The sequence below is a fragment of the Leopardus geoffroyi genome, chromosome B4 (genome assembly GCF_018350155.1).
Source record: "Leopardus geoffroyi isolate Oge1 chromosome B4, O.geoffroyi_Oge1_pat1.0, whole genome shotgun sequence".
Classification (NCBI taxonomy): Eukaryota; Metazoa; Chordata; class Mammalia; order Carnivora; family Felidae; genus Leopardus; species Leopardus geoffroyi.
Window position 1 is genome coordinate 46,058,823 of NC_059341.1, and position 15,013 is coordinate 46,073,835.

General features: G+C 38.7%; 1 protein-coding gene across 3 annotated transcripts in view; it reads right to left on the reverse strand.

Moving 5' to 3' along the window:
* LRP6 (LDL receptor related protein 6) overlaps positions 1 to 15,013 on the reverse strand; it is a 183,862-nt gene that overhangs the window by 112,559 nt on the left and 56,290 nt on the right. The window lies entirely within an intron of this gene.

Below are 15,013 nucleotides of genomic sequence, written 5' to 3' on the forward strand. Positions count from 1 at the left end.
TGGGATCAGGTTACTCAGTGTGGAGCCCGCCTGAGATTCTCTCTCTCTCTCTCTCTGCCCCTCTCCCTCATTTGCGCTCTCTCTATATATAAAATAACATAAATAATTAAAAAAATTAAAGACTAACAATACTAAGTGTTGGTAACAATGGAGCAAGTGGAACTCTCATACACCACTAGTGTAATCACTTTGGAAAACACTTTGTCAGTTTCTTATAAAGTTAAATATACATCTAACTCTATGAACCTGCAATTCTACCTTTAGGTATTTATCCAAGAGAAATAAAAACATATCCACAAATAACCCAGTTAAGAAATGGGCAGACATGAATAGAGACACTCTTCCAAAGAAGACATCCAGATAGCTACCAGACACATGAAAAAATGCTCAAGGATATACATTTAAGGATATACAAATCAAAACCACAATGAGATACCACCTCACATCTGTCAGAATGGCTAAAATTAACAACACAAGAAACAACAGGTGTTGGCGAGAATGCAGAGAAAGGGGAACCCTCTGACACTATTGGTGGGAATGCAAACTGATGGAGCCACTCTGGAGAATAGTATAGAGGTTTCTCGAGAAACTAAAAATAGAACTACCCAACAATCCAGCAACTGCACTATTAGGTGTTTACCCAAAGGATACAAAAATACTGATTCAAAGGGATACATGCAACCCCATGTTTATAGCAGCATTATCAACAATAGCCAAACTATAGACAGCGCCCAATGTCCATCAACTGATGAACAGATAAAGATGTGGGGCGCGCGCGCACACACACACACACACACACACTGGAATACTACTCAGCCATCAAAAAGAATGAAATCTTGCCAATTGCAATGATGTGGATGGAGCTAGAAAATATTATGCTAAGTGAAATAAGTCATTCAGAGAAAGACAAATACTATATGATTTCACTGATATGTGGAATTTAAGAAACAAAACAGACGAACATATGGGAAGGCGGGAGGAGAAAAGAGAGGGAAACAAACCACAAAAGACTCTTAACGACAGAGGCCAAACTGAGGGTTACTGGAGGGGAGGTGAATGGGGGATGGGCTAAATGGGTGATGGACATTAAGAAGGGCATTTGTTGGGATGAGCACTGGGTGTTGTATGTAAGTGATGAGTCACTGAATTCTACTCCTGAAACCAATGTGCACTGTATGTTAACTAACTAAAATATAAATTTAAAGAAAAAAAAGGGAAAAAAACCACATCTACACAACAATTTTATATGCTAGTTCACAGAAACTTTACTCATAATAGCTAAAATCTAGAAACAACACAAATATCCATTAATAGGATGATATAAAATTCTGGTATATTCATGCAATGAAATACTACTTAGCAATACAAAAAAAACCACATTACATTCCAAAACAGGATGAATTTTTAAATTTAGGATGAACAAAAGAAGCCAGACACAAAAAAGAGTACCTTCTTCATGACTCTATTCTATGAAGTTCCAGATTCGCAAAACCAATCTACAGTGATAGAAATCAGTAGTTACTAGGTAGAAGCAGAGATTGACTTGAAAGGGGTTCAGGCAGCTTTCTGGAGTGATGTGATGAAAAACTTAGGGGGAGGAAAGGTAAGCATATACATTTATCAAAACATCAAGCTACAAATGTAAAAATATGCATATTTCTGCATATAAATTATATCTCAATAAAGCTGCTTAAAGCACAAATACGATGGGGCCTCTGGGTGGCGCAGTCAGTTGAGCCAGGTCATGATCTCACAGTTGGTGAGTTCCAGGCCGACAGAAGGAGACTCTGTGTCTCCTTCTCTCTCTACCCCTCCCCAACTTGTGCTATGTCTCTGTGTCTCTCTCTAAGATAAACATTAAAAAAAAAAATGTTAAAACTAATTCAAAAGTACCTTCTTTTCTATAGAAGCCTTTCCTAGCTTGCCCAGAGTTACTCCCTCCTAGGTGCTCCTGCAGCATGTTTCACTGTGCTGTAGCACTTATCCCAGTTTGTATATAAACTATGAAGAATTTATATGGACTGATCATAAGTGATTTTGCACACTATCAAGATGTATATAGCAGTAAGTGGTGTTGTCTATTTTGTACAATAAAATTTAGGCAGCTCTACAAATTGTTATTAACCTAAATAAGCATTAAACTTATTTAATAAATAAGAATTCAGTGTCTAGTTTATGGTGAAATAAAAACCTGTTAATACAAGGGGAATTCAACATGGTGGAGAAGTAAGGGGACCTGAAGTTCCCTTGTCCCTCAAACACAGCAGTGTTGAGGCCAAAGGGCTTTGAATTCTATGAGTCCAGGCTACAGTGACAGAGTCGTCTGCAGGGGCCCACGGGGACAACCTGGTGGGCCATAGGTGCATAACTGAGAACTGGGGAGATAAAACAGGCAGCATAGGCACGGAGGGGAGGGATCCCCTTCTGCAGAGAGACAAAGGGAAGAGAAAGAGAGGCTGTGGAAGTGTAGGACTGTATTTGGACAAGAGAAAAACCACTGACTGGGATCGGAAAAAAATAGAGAAAGATCCAATTTCTAACTGCAGGGCTTTCTCCACACTGGGGCCGGCTGCCCTGTTCACGCACCTGGGGAGGAAGGGAGCCAGCCCCAGGATCGGTAACTAGTTCAGAGGCATAGAGGGAGAAAGCAATCCCCTCCTTCGAGTACTATGGGAAGAAGATATATAACCATTCAAAAAACAAAGACTGCCTGCACCCAACAGCCAGAGGCCATTTATGGGCAGGGCAGAAGGCACTTCCCTGAAACCTGGCACGTGGACTGGGACCCTTTAAGAGGTTTGAATCCCAATCCAGAGCCAGGGAGGCAAGGGAGGCAAGGGAGGCAAGGGAGGCAAAGGAAGCAAGAGAGTCAGGGGAGCAGGACAAACCGCCTCGCTAGCACCCGCACAGCACTGTGAGGTCATCCATTGGTGGGGCAGAATGGTACTCCCCCGGCATTGGGAGCGTGGAGCGGGACCCCTGAAGACATCTGGGTTTGAATCCCACACAAGCCCCAGGGAGGCATAGGAGACTGTGGAGGGAAGGGAAAAAGAAAAAACAAAAAACAGCCCACTAATGGCCTGAACAGAGTGGTTTAGGGTACCTGGTCTGGGATGCCGCCATTTTTCTCCACATCACCAACAAGGTGGGGCTTCAGGGAATGGACAGCGGCCCACAGTGGAGGGGGGACCCACCTATACCAAACCACGCCCCTCCACACCTGGTAACTGCACATTTACCTGCGACTGACACTAACCAACCAGACAGCCTCTCCTCCAGACCAGCACTGCCAGTGGATCCAAGGCACCCAGAGGTTTTGCATTTTCTGATTTAATTCTTGGTCAATTCTTATTTTATGTGTACACACACACACACACACACACACACACACACACGTGTGTGTATATTTTTTTTTTCCTTCCCTTTCTCTTTCTTTTTTCCCTCTTCTAGTCTGGTTATTCTGATTGTTGGTTTGTTTAAGAAGACATATTTAATCTATTCTCTTTACACCTGTTCTGTATCTCCTTCTTTATTTTCCTCTCCCTCTCTCTGGATTAAACCACATAGTTTCTCTGCCCAATCAATTTTCTTTTATTTTCCCCCACTCCTGTCATTTCTCTCTTTGTATGGGTTAAGGATTCTTCTACCACTACCACCACCACCGCCACCCCCCCCCCTCGCTTTTCTTTTTTTTTTTTTTTTTTTTAATTTTTTCTTCCAAGGTTACTTCAATGAACAAATCAAAGCACACCTGGTGGAGGGTCCAAAACAATCACTACGAGTAGGGAGATACAGCAACCAGAATCACAACAACAGAGAGCACACAACACACTCCAAAAAACACTTCCTGAAGGGCCAGGCCCCAGACAGTGTATGACCCCTCTTTAATACAGTACTGCTCACAGGTGAAGACACATAACCAAGTTTTTAAAACACATTAAGGACAGAAAACTAGTCAAAATGATGAAATGGAAGAATTCTCCTCAAAAGAAATTCCAGGAAGAAATGACAGCTAAAGAATTGATCAAAATAGATATAAACAATATAAGTGAACAAGAATTTAGAATAATAGTCATAAGATTAATCTCTGGGCTTGAAAAAAAAAACATAGAAGACAGCAGAGAATCTATTGCTGCAGAGATCAAGGAACTAAAAAATAGTCATGATGAATTAAAAAATACTGTAAATAAGGTGCAAAATAAACTAGAGGCAGTAACAGCGAGGATTGAAGAGGCAGACAAGAGAATAAGTGAAACAGAAGATAAAATTATGGAAAAAGATGAAGCTGAGAAAAAGAGAGATAAAATTCTAGACCACGAGGGGAGAATTAGAGAACTAAGTGATTCAATGAAATGAAATAATATCCATATAACAGGAGTTCCGGAAGAAGACAGAGAGAAAGGGGCGGAAAGTGTACTTGAACTGGGAAATTCTGAAAGCAGCTAGGGACACATGGGCCTTAACCTACAAAGGTAGATGCATCAAGGGTAGTAGCAGACCTATCTACTAAAATTTGGCAGGTCAGGAGGGAGTGGCAGGAAATATTCAATGTGCTGAATAGGAACAATATGCAGCCAACAATCCTTTATCCAGCAAGGCTGTCATTCAGAATAGAAGGAGAGATAAAGGTTTTCCCAAACAAAAACTGAAGGAGTTCATCACCACTAAACCAGCCCTATAAGAGATCCTAAAGGGGACTCCGTGAGTGGAATGTTGCAAAGACTACAAAGGACCAGGGGCCATCTACCTGCTGTCTTACAAGAGACCCATTTTAGACTTGAGGACACCTTCAGATTGAAGTGAGGGGATGGAAAACCACCTATCATGCTACTGCAAGTCAAAAGAAAGCTGGAGTAGCCATACTTTTTTCAGACAAACTAGATTTTAAACTAAAGGCTGTAACAAGAGATGAAGAAGGGCATTATATCATAATTACAGGGTCTATCCATCAAGAAGAGTTAACAATTATCCATCAAGAAGAGCTATGCACCGAATTCAGAAGCATCCAAATATATATAACAATAACATAAGCAATCTTATTGGTAAGAATGTGGTAATTGCAGGGGACTTTAATACTCCACTTACAACAATGGACAGATCATCTAGACAGAGTATCAATAAAGAAACAGTGGCCCTGAATGATACACTGGACCAGATGGACTTGACAGATATATTCAGAACTTTTCATCCAAAAGCAGAATACACATTTTCTCTACTGCACATGGAACATTCTCCAAGATAGAGCACATACTGGGTCACAAAACAGCCCTCAATAAATATAAAAGAAATGAGATCATACCATACCATGCACATTTTCAGATCACAATGCTATGAAACCTGAAACCAACCACAGGAAAAAGTTTGGAAAACCTCCAAATGAATAGAGGTTAAAGAACATCCTACTAGGGGCGCCTGGGTGGCGCAGTCGGTTAAGCGTCCGACTTCAGCCAGGTCACAATCTCGCAGTCCGTGAGTTCGAGCCCCGCGTCAGGCTCTGGGCTGATGGCTCAGAGCCTGGAGCCTGTTTCTGATTCTGTGTCTCCCTCTCTCTCTGCCCCTCCCCCGTTCATGCTTTGTCTCTCTCTGTCCCAAAAATAAATAAACGTTGAAAAAAAGAACATCCTACTAAAGAATGGAAGGGTCAACCAGGCAATTAAAGCGAAAATTTAAAAATATATGGAAACAAATGAATGAAAACACAAAAGTCCAAACCCTCTGGGATGCAGCAAAGGCAGTCCTAAGAGGAAAATACATTGCAATCCAGACCTATCTCAAGAAATGAGAAAAATCCCAAATACAAAATCTAATAGCACACCTAAAGGAACAAGAAGCAGAACAGCTCAGAAACCTCAAGGCCAAGAGAAGAAGAGAAATAATAAAGACCAGAGCAGAAATAAACAATAAAGACTCAAAAAAAAAAAAAAAAACAAAAAACAAAAAAACAAAACACCAGACCAGATCAATGAATCTAAGAGCTGGTTTATTGAAAACATAAAATTGATAAATCCCTAGTCAGACTTCTCAAAAAGAAAAGAGAAAGGACCCAAATAGATAAAATCACAAATGAAATTGGACTTATCACAGCAAACCCCTCAGAAATACAATTATCAGAGAATACTATGAAAAGTTATATGTCAGAAAAATGGACAAATTCCTAGACACCCACACACTACCAAAACTCAAACAGGAAGAAATAGAAAATTTGAACAGACCCATAACTAACTAGTGAAGAAATTGAATCAGTTATCAAAAATCTCCCAACAAATAAGAGTTCTGGGCCAGACGGCTTACCAGGGGAATTCTACCAGACATTAATACCTTTCCTTCTCAAGCTGTTCCAAAAAAACAGAAACGGAAGAAAAACTTCTGGACTCATTCTCTGAAGGCAGCATTACCTTGATTCCCAAACCAGACAGAGACCCCACTAAAAAAGGAGAATTACAGGCCAATATCCCTGATGAACATGGATGTAAAAATTCTCAACAAGATACTAGCAAATTGAATGCAACAGCATATAAAAAGAATTATTCACCATGATCAAGTGGGATTCATTCCTGGGCTGCAGGGCTGCTTCAATATTTGCAAGTCAATCAATGTGATACATCACATTAATAAAATAAAGAATAAGGACCATTTGATCCTGTCAATAGATGCAGAAAAAGCATTTGACGAAATATAGTACCCTCTCTCAATAAAAACCCTCAAGAAAGTAGGGATAGAAAGAATATACCTAAACATCATAAAGGCCATATATGAAAGGCCCACAGCTAATATCATCCTCAATGGGGAAAAACTGAGAGCTTTCCCCCTGAGATCAGGAACACGACAGGGATGTCCACTCTCACTACTGTTGTTTAACATAGTGTCGGAAGTCCTAGCCTCAGTAATCAGACAACAAAATGAAATAAAAGGCATCCAAATTGGCAAAGAAGTAGTCAAACTTTCACTTTTCGCGGATGACATGATACCCTACATGGAAAACCCAAAAGACTCCACCAAAAGCTGCTAGAACTGATACAAGAATTCAGCAAAGTCACAGGATACAAAATCAATATACAGAAACCAGTTGCATTTCTATACATCAATAATGAAGCACCAGAAAGAGAAATCAAGACATTGGTCCCATTTACAACTGGGCCAAGAACCAGAAAATATCTAAGAATAAACCTAGCCAAAGATGTATGCTGAAAACTACAGAAAACTTATGAACGAAATTGAAGAAGGCACAAAGAAATGGAAAAACGTTCCATGCTCATGGACTGGAAGAATATTGTTAAAATGTCAATACTACCCAAAGCAATCTACACATTCAGTGTAGTCCCAATCAAAATAGCACCAGCATTCTTCTCAAAACTAGAATAAACAATCCTAAAATTTGTATGGAACCAGAAAAGACCCCGAATAGTCAAAGTAATATTGAAAAAGAAAACCAAAGCAGGAGGCATCATGATCCCGGACTTTAGCCTCTACTACAAAGCTGTAATCATGAAGACGATATGGTACTGGCACAAAAACAAACACATAGACCAATGGAATAGAACAGAGAACCCAGAATCGTACCCACAAATGCACGGCCAACTAATCTTCGACAAAGCAGGAAAGAGTATTCAATGGAAAAAAGACAGTCTCTTTAGCAAACGGTGCTGGGAGAACTGGACAGCAACATGCAGAAAAATGAAATTAGACCACTTTCTTACACTATACACAAAAATAAACTCAAAATGGATGAAAGACCTAAATATGACACAGGAAACCATCAAAACCCTAGAGGAGAAAACAGGCAACAACCTCTTTGACCTCACCCTCAGTGATTTCTTGCTCAACATATCTCCAGAGGCAATGGAATTAAAAGCAAAAATGAACTTCGGAACCTCATCAAGTAAAAAGTTTCTGCACTGCAAAGGAAACAATCAACAAAACTAAAAGGCAACCGACAGAATGGGAGAAGATATTTGCAAATGAAATATCGGATAAGAGTTAGTATCCAAAATCTAATAAAGAACTTACCAAACTCAACACCCGAAAAACAAATAATCCAGTGAAGAAATGGGCAGAAGACATGAATAGACGCTTCTCCAAAGAAGACATCCAGATGGCCAACAGACACATGAAAAGCTGCTCAACATCATTCACCATCAGGGAAATACAAATCCAAACCACATTGAGATACCACCTCACACCAGTCAGAGTGGCTACAATTAACAATTCAGGAAACAACAGATGCTGACAAGGATGTGTAGAAACAGGAACCCTCCTGCACTGTTGATGGGAATTCAAACTGGTACAGCCACTCTGGAAAACAGTGTGGAGGTTCCTCAAAAAAATTAAAAAGAGACCTACCCTATGACCCAGGAATAGCACTGCTAGGAATTTATCCAAAGGATTCAGGAGTGCTGATGCATAAGGGCACAGGTACCCCAATGTTTTTAGCAGCACTTTGAACAATAGCCAAATTATGGAAAGAGCCTAAATGTCCATCAACTGATGAACGGATAAAGAAGATGTGGTTTATATATACAATGGAATACTACTTAGCAATGAGAAAGAATGAAATCCTGCCATTTGTAGCAACGTGGATGGAACTGGAGGGTATTATGCCAAGTGAAATAAGTCAGTTACAGAAAGACAGATATCGTATGTTCTCACTCATATGTGGAACTTGAGAAACTTACCAGAAGACCATGGGGGAAAGGAAGGGGAAAAAAATTGTTACAAACAGAGAGGGAGGGAGGCAAACCGTAAGAGACTCTTAAATACACAGAACTGAGGGTTGGTGGGGCAGCGGGGGGAGGGGTGTGGAGAGGGGAAAATGGGTGATGGGCATTGAGGAGGGCACTTGTTGGGATGAGCACTGGGTGTTGTATGTAAGCTCCCAAAACTAAGAGCACATTGTATACACTGTATGCTAGCCAACTTGATAATAAATTATATTTTTTAAAAAGTTGTTAATAAATTAGCTCAATTAGAATTTTAGTAATAAAATTATTTGTATGCCACTGCTTATCAAAGCTAATAGATAATTCTCACACTATTTAATAGTAAAAAATATACCAAGTCATGTTACTTCAAGATTAAAAGCTTCAAATACAAGTGAAAATGAGACATTTGTCAAGATGAAAATTTGATAAAAATTTAGAAGTAAATCTTGCTGATACCTTCATTTGTTCAAATATTTAAAATGTAAAGTAATAAATTTCATCTATAAATACTAAAATTTCCCTATGTTACCTGATTAACATTTAAGTTAAAAACTCACTACAAGTTTAATATAGAAAGAGAAAGAGCCACAGGAAGTAGAAAAACACAGAAGTATTTTATAAATTACCAAGATATTATTCAATTTTTTAAAATGTACTAAGCACCTATTAGGAGCTAAGCATCATCCTTGACATAAGAAATACAAAAATAAGCAAGGCAAAACAACTGTTCCTATGAAACCTGCATCTAGGCAAGGAGTGATAAACGTAGCAGGAGATGTATGAACAACGAAGTGATACTTAATCAAGCTAGTAAATGTTAACAGTTGTCAATAAAAGCTTACCAGAGAAACAGTACTTTTATTTAGGCAGTTCCCAAAATGAGAAACAGCATTCCAGGAAGACACAGCATATGCAAAAGACATCAGAAGTCATGACACATTCAATAAAGAGCAAGATCAGTAGAACTGCAGAATGTAGTGGATTGAGGGGAACACCTGCCAACAAAAGAAATCCCACAGAAGGGACCTATTCTGATGTGCAAAGAAGCTTGAACTGCATGACCTATAGGTGATGCAAAGGTATTTTAGACTCTAAACAGAAAATTAAAGCAGTAAGATTATCGTTTTAATCACACTGGTGATAAGGTGAAGAAATTCAAGAAAGAAAAGCAAAGCACAAAACTTCTGAAATATTCCAAATGAGAACTGATGAAAACAAAAGTGGAAAGATGGAACAATGTGGGAGAAGAAAGATAAATGATAGAGCAGGATGGCTCTCAAGAGCTGGCAAATGTGAATGAGTCCACATTGGTGTCATTCAACAAAACGGAATAGAGACAGAGTTTAAGGGGGCAGCATGATGACTTCAGAGAAGGATGAAATGAGCATCTTTATCTCATTGTTTTTCCTTCTACAACCATGGAACCACTCAACAGAGTAAAAGAAAAATTAGTGCAAAAATTAGGAGAGTTGGGCAGAAAAGGTAAATAAAATAAAAAGGTCTTACTTAGTAAAATAAAAAGTTGGGCTATAGGAACAGGGCAAAAGAAACTGCAATAAAAAGCTGCATATGAAACCAAACCAGCCCCAAAGTGTAGGAGTCATGCCACATTCTAAGAACATAATGTGAAACATATAGAAGGTGAAATTTTACAACCAGTGAAAAAAATTTTGACTACTCTAATGAAAGTGAAAAAAAAAAGTATCATGCGAAATTCATACACTCTTCCTCTTCCTGACCCCTGCACCAGTTCCATCTTACTTTGGTTAGTAAATTGGGCTTTTAAGTGAAGTGGAGGTTGGAGAATTCAAGGATATGTTTCCTGATAGAACAACAAAGAAAAAAAAGAACTGTGAAGAAGTCGGCTATAATTCCATGCTTCCCCTCTACTTGACTGTGTTTGTATCACATTTTAACAATAAGTGGTGATTGACAAAAGACAGTGAAAGCATTCATTTTAGAGTTTTTTTTTTTAAAGAAAATGTACAGTAACCATATGAAAAAGATTCTACTATTGAGGGACAAGAAGGAACATGGGGATGGCTCTATTAAATAGACTCTTTGCTGTGATAATATTCATCATAATGGAATTCTACATATATAAACTGGTTATCCTGGAGAAAATTAGGTTGCTAAGAATGATCCTTAAACACTCAGTCTAGTTGACTAATTTCAAAAAGTTGGATATAATATAAAGAATAAATTTAATTCAGAAATAATACTAATATACCACTCTAAGATGATAAAGTTTATAAACCTGGAAATAAATAACATACTAAATCCATTTAATTCCCTATTATCAAACAAAATGCTAACTATAGTACAGGCATACCTTGTTAAATTGCGTTTCACAGATACTAGGTTTTTTTGTTTTGTTTTGTTTTTACAAATTGAAGGTTTGTGACAACACTTTATCAAGAAAGTCCATCAGAACCATTTTCCAACAGCACTTTCTCACGTCATGTCTCCGTCACACTTTAGTAATTCTCCCAATATTTCAACTTTTCATTACTATTACATTTGTTATGGTGATCTGTGATCATCACTCACTTTGTAAGCTCAAATAATGGTATGCATTTTTAGCAGTATTTTTTAATTAAGGTACATTGTTTAGACATAATGCTATTGCACACTTAACAGACTACAGTATACAGTAATAGACTACAGTATAGTGTAAATATAACTTTTATATGTACTGGCAAACCTAAAAGTTCACTTGACTCACTTCACTGTGATATTCACTTTATGGCCGTAGTATGGAACCAAACCCCCAATATCTCCAAGTTATGCATTTTCCCAAATTGCTATTGTCTACAATCCTTTCTGAAGAAATCATAGGTGATGCATTTTGAGGTCCTTTAAATATAATAGAGGATATACTGTCTAGAATGTCTCTCTCCTCCTTCTATACTGTCATAAATATCCTGATTCTTGCAGAAGAGTTCAAATGTCACCATTAGTGATATTTGGTGAAGAATTTCATGACTCCCTCAAGCACACTCTCCCTGTACATTTCAATATCCCCTGTACATCAAATACATAAAATATTAGGCCTCTTCACACATTTCCCACCCCTCTATATTCCAGGTCCTTGCCTTACTTATTACTGTAACCCCTATCACAAAACAATCTAATATAATGGCAAGAGTATGTACAGTCAGCACTCAAATGCTTAATAATGGTTTGCATTCACCTGCTCTTGGGACATTTTGTATGTGTGTATTACAGAAACCATAACCTTAAAAAATAAAGGCAGACTTTTATTTTAACACATATCATTATTCTTCTACTATGTTCCAGTTACAAGCTGTTTGCTATTCCTTGAACGTGCAACAGCATGAAAGAGTCTGGCACACAGTGTTCCTACTGACTAAAAACTATTACCCATTTCCATACCTTGTCCCTCTGGAAAACAACTGCTCAGCTAGAAAAGGTCAATCTGAAATAGCCCCCAAAATAAAACTGAATACTCTCTCCTTTGTTCCCCTACTGTACAGATTGATATAGAAATACCTGTAACACTTTACTGCAACAATATTTCCCCTAAATTTAAAACTGGTTTATACCTAATAAACCCATATAATTAGTCTACTCAAGACACATTTTGCTACAAGGTCACATTAGAGGGTATACTAGAATATCCCATCGCTCAAAACCAGAAGTTATACATAGATAGTTTCATGGACTTTTTTTTTAATGGCCTGGTGGAGAGAATTTATGTTTTCAAGGTAAAATTACTTCAGTCACGCCTTTAATTACTATCGATTACAGAAATCCCAAAATTAGTTTTTGAGGAGAATCTTGCCTTTACCCTTGAATATTTCCTCAGTTCACCTCTCCAGCTCATCTTACCTGCTTTTACAAAATTGCACTTTGCCCTGATGCAACAGGGATAAATGCCAAAGAAATCTATGACTTGTGGGTATTATAATGGTATTGTTCATTACATTATATAGCAGCTTTCTTATGAGGACTAATGGGGGTAAAAATCGGTTTCATTATTAGGAGTCAAGATGACTTCTCAGAGAACAACATCTACCTAAAGAACATTAACTCTTATAATTGGTATTTTCTTTTTTAGATTGGCTTAGATTTTTCCTGGGGCCCATTCCAGTTACAAAACTTATAGTTCTATTAACTCTCTTCTTCCTTTATGTCCACCACCATACCTCATTCACTCTTTCAACATTAAAAAGGGGGGAAAATAGAACCAATACTCAAATCATGGCAAAGATAGCCACAAATCCTATGATCATTCACTTACAAAATGTCTGCCATGGATACCTGGCATCTGAGGGGGCCATCTAGTATCTAAACTACCTTCCTATGCTTAAAGAATCTTCCACTTTATGAAACAGAATCACTTGAAACTAAAGAAACTGAAAGCAGCAGCTATTTAATTTCCGAACCTCCCTTGCAAGTGGGACAGGTGCATAAGATTTGGGTTTTGCCAGTCAGACAAACCAAGAAAAGGAGGAAGAGGAGGCAGAGAAGAAGGAAGCAACAGCAGAGCAGCACAGCAAGGACCACAAGCAATCCATGCTGGTGAGGTTGGGGGCAATAGAAAAGAAAATTAAATCCAGTTTGAATTAATTCAGCCTTTTTTAATCCACTTTTGCAAAAAGAACTAGCAGCAATTTTAGGAATATCTGTTGCCTCATGTCAGTGAGAGTACAAATAGTGGCAAATATGCTACCTAACATCCAGTGCTATCACTGGATCACATCTGTGGTATGATTTGTAGCATTGTTCCTGGCTACAGATTCGAAGGCTGGTTCTCCTACCATTTAGGAAATAACCCAATATTATTAGGAGTAACCCAATAACCTCTTTAAAAATACTTTTTCTGTTTAAATCACAGGGACTTCTGTTACTTAAAACGATGGGGATGCCTGGGTGGCTCAGTCGGTTGAGCATCCAACTCTTGATTTTGGCTCAGGTCATGATCCCAGGGTCGTGGGATTGAGCCCTGTGTCCAGTTTCACACTGGGCATGGAGCCTGCTTTAGATTCTCTCTCCCTTTGCCCCTCTCCGCCACTCGCTTGCTCTCTAAAAATAAAAATAAACTGTGAACACGAACATCAATTTTTAGATCCAAATACCACCCAAAAGCATCACTTTAAAGTTTAGACGGTCACTTCAACTCTTCTCCCAACAAGGCCTCATATAACTACCCCCATTCGCAACATCTTACAAATGGCGTGTTTTCAAAAGTCTCACAGCTCTTCCTTCAATCTACCGGGACTCCTCTCATAAGGGCCAATGTCAACATCCATGAGAATGACTGGCAGAGAAAGACCAGGGAAATCACATCCTGAACCTTCCATCTGTGGTCTTCCCTAAAACAGTATCTTGATGAAAACTGATATAAAGAGAACAATCTGTGACAGAAAAGCCAACTTAACATTAAAACTTGTGGGGCGCCTGGGTGGCTCAGTTGGTTGGGCGTCCGACTTCAGCTCAGGTCATGATCTCGAGGTCTGTGAGTTCGAGCCCTGCATCAGGCTCTGTGCTCACAGCTCAGAGCCTGGAGCCTGTTTCAGATTCTGTGTCTCCCTCTCTCTCTCTGACCCTCCCCTGTTCATGCTCTGTCTCTCTGTCTCAAAAATAAATAAACGTTAAAAAAAACTTTTTTAAATATATAAATAAAACTTGATATTTATGTCACCATAAACAATGAAACGATGAACTGTTAAAGGAAGAAAATTCAGCTAAACTGTCTGATTTATTCACACTTTCGTAACTTCAAAACCCAATCATCAGTCCTTGAATATTCAGAAACTAGAATTGTAAATATAGCAATTATGCTATGGTATGAAAGTCCATCCCCCTTAAAACTCGTATGTTGCAATCTCGACTCTCACTGTGATGGTATTAGGAGGTAGGGCTTCTGGGGGTAAATAGTCACTAGGGTAGAGCCCTCATAAATAGGATTACTGCCCTTACTAATAAGGCCCAAGAAAGCTCCCCTGTCTCTTCTACTTTGTGAGGTTTCAGTGAAAAACAGCCATCTAGAAAGCAGGCCCTCAGCAGACACCAAATCTGCCAGCACCTTGATCTTGGATCTTCCAACCTCCAGAACTGAGAGAAATAAATTTCTGCTATTTTTAAGTCACCAGTAATGGTATTTTGTTATAGAAGCCTGAACAGACTAATACAAGTTTTCTTTAACATAGTGTTTCTTAGACTGTGCTCCCTCCTCCACACATATACACACACACTAATGATGATGACGATGCCACCATCACCACCACCAGGATGAAATACCAAAAGCATAAATTTTCAATCCCAGCAGCATTTGGGAATGACTTACT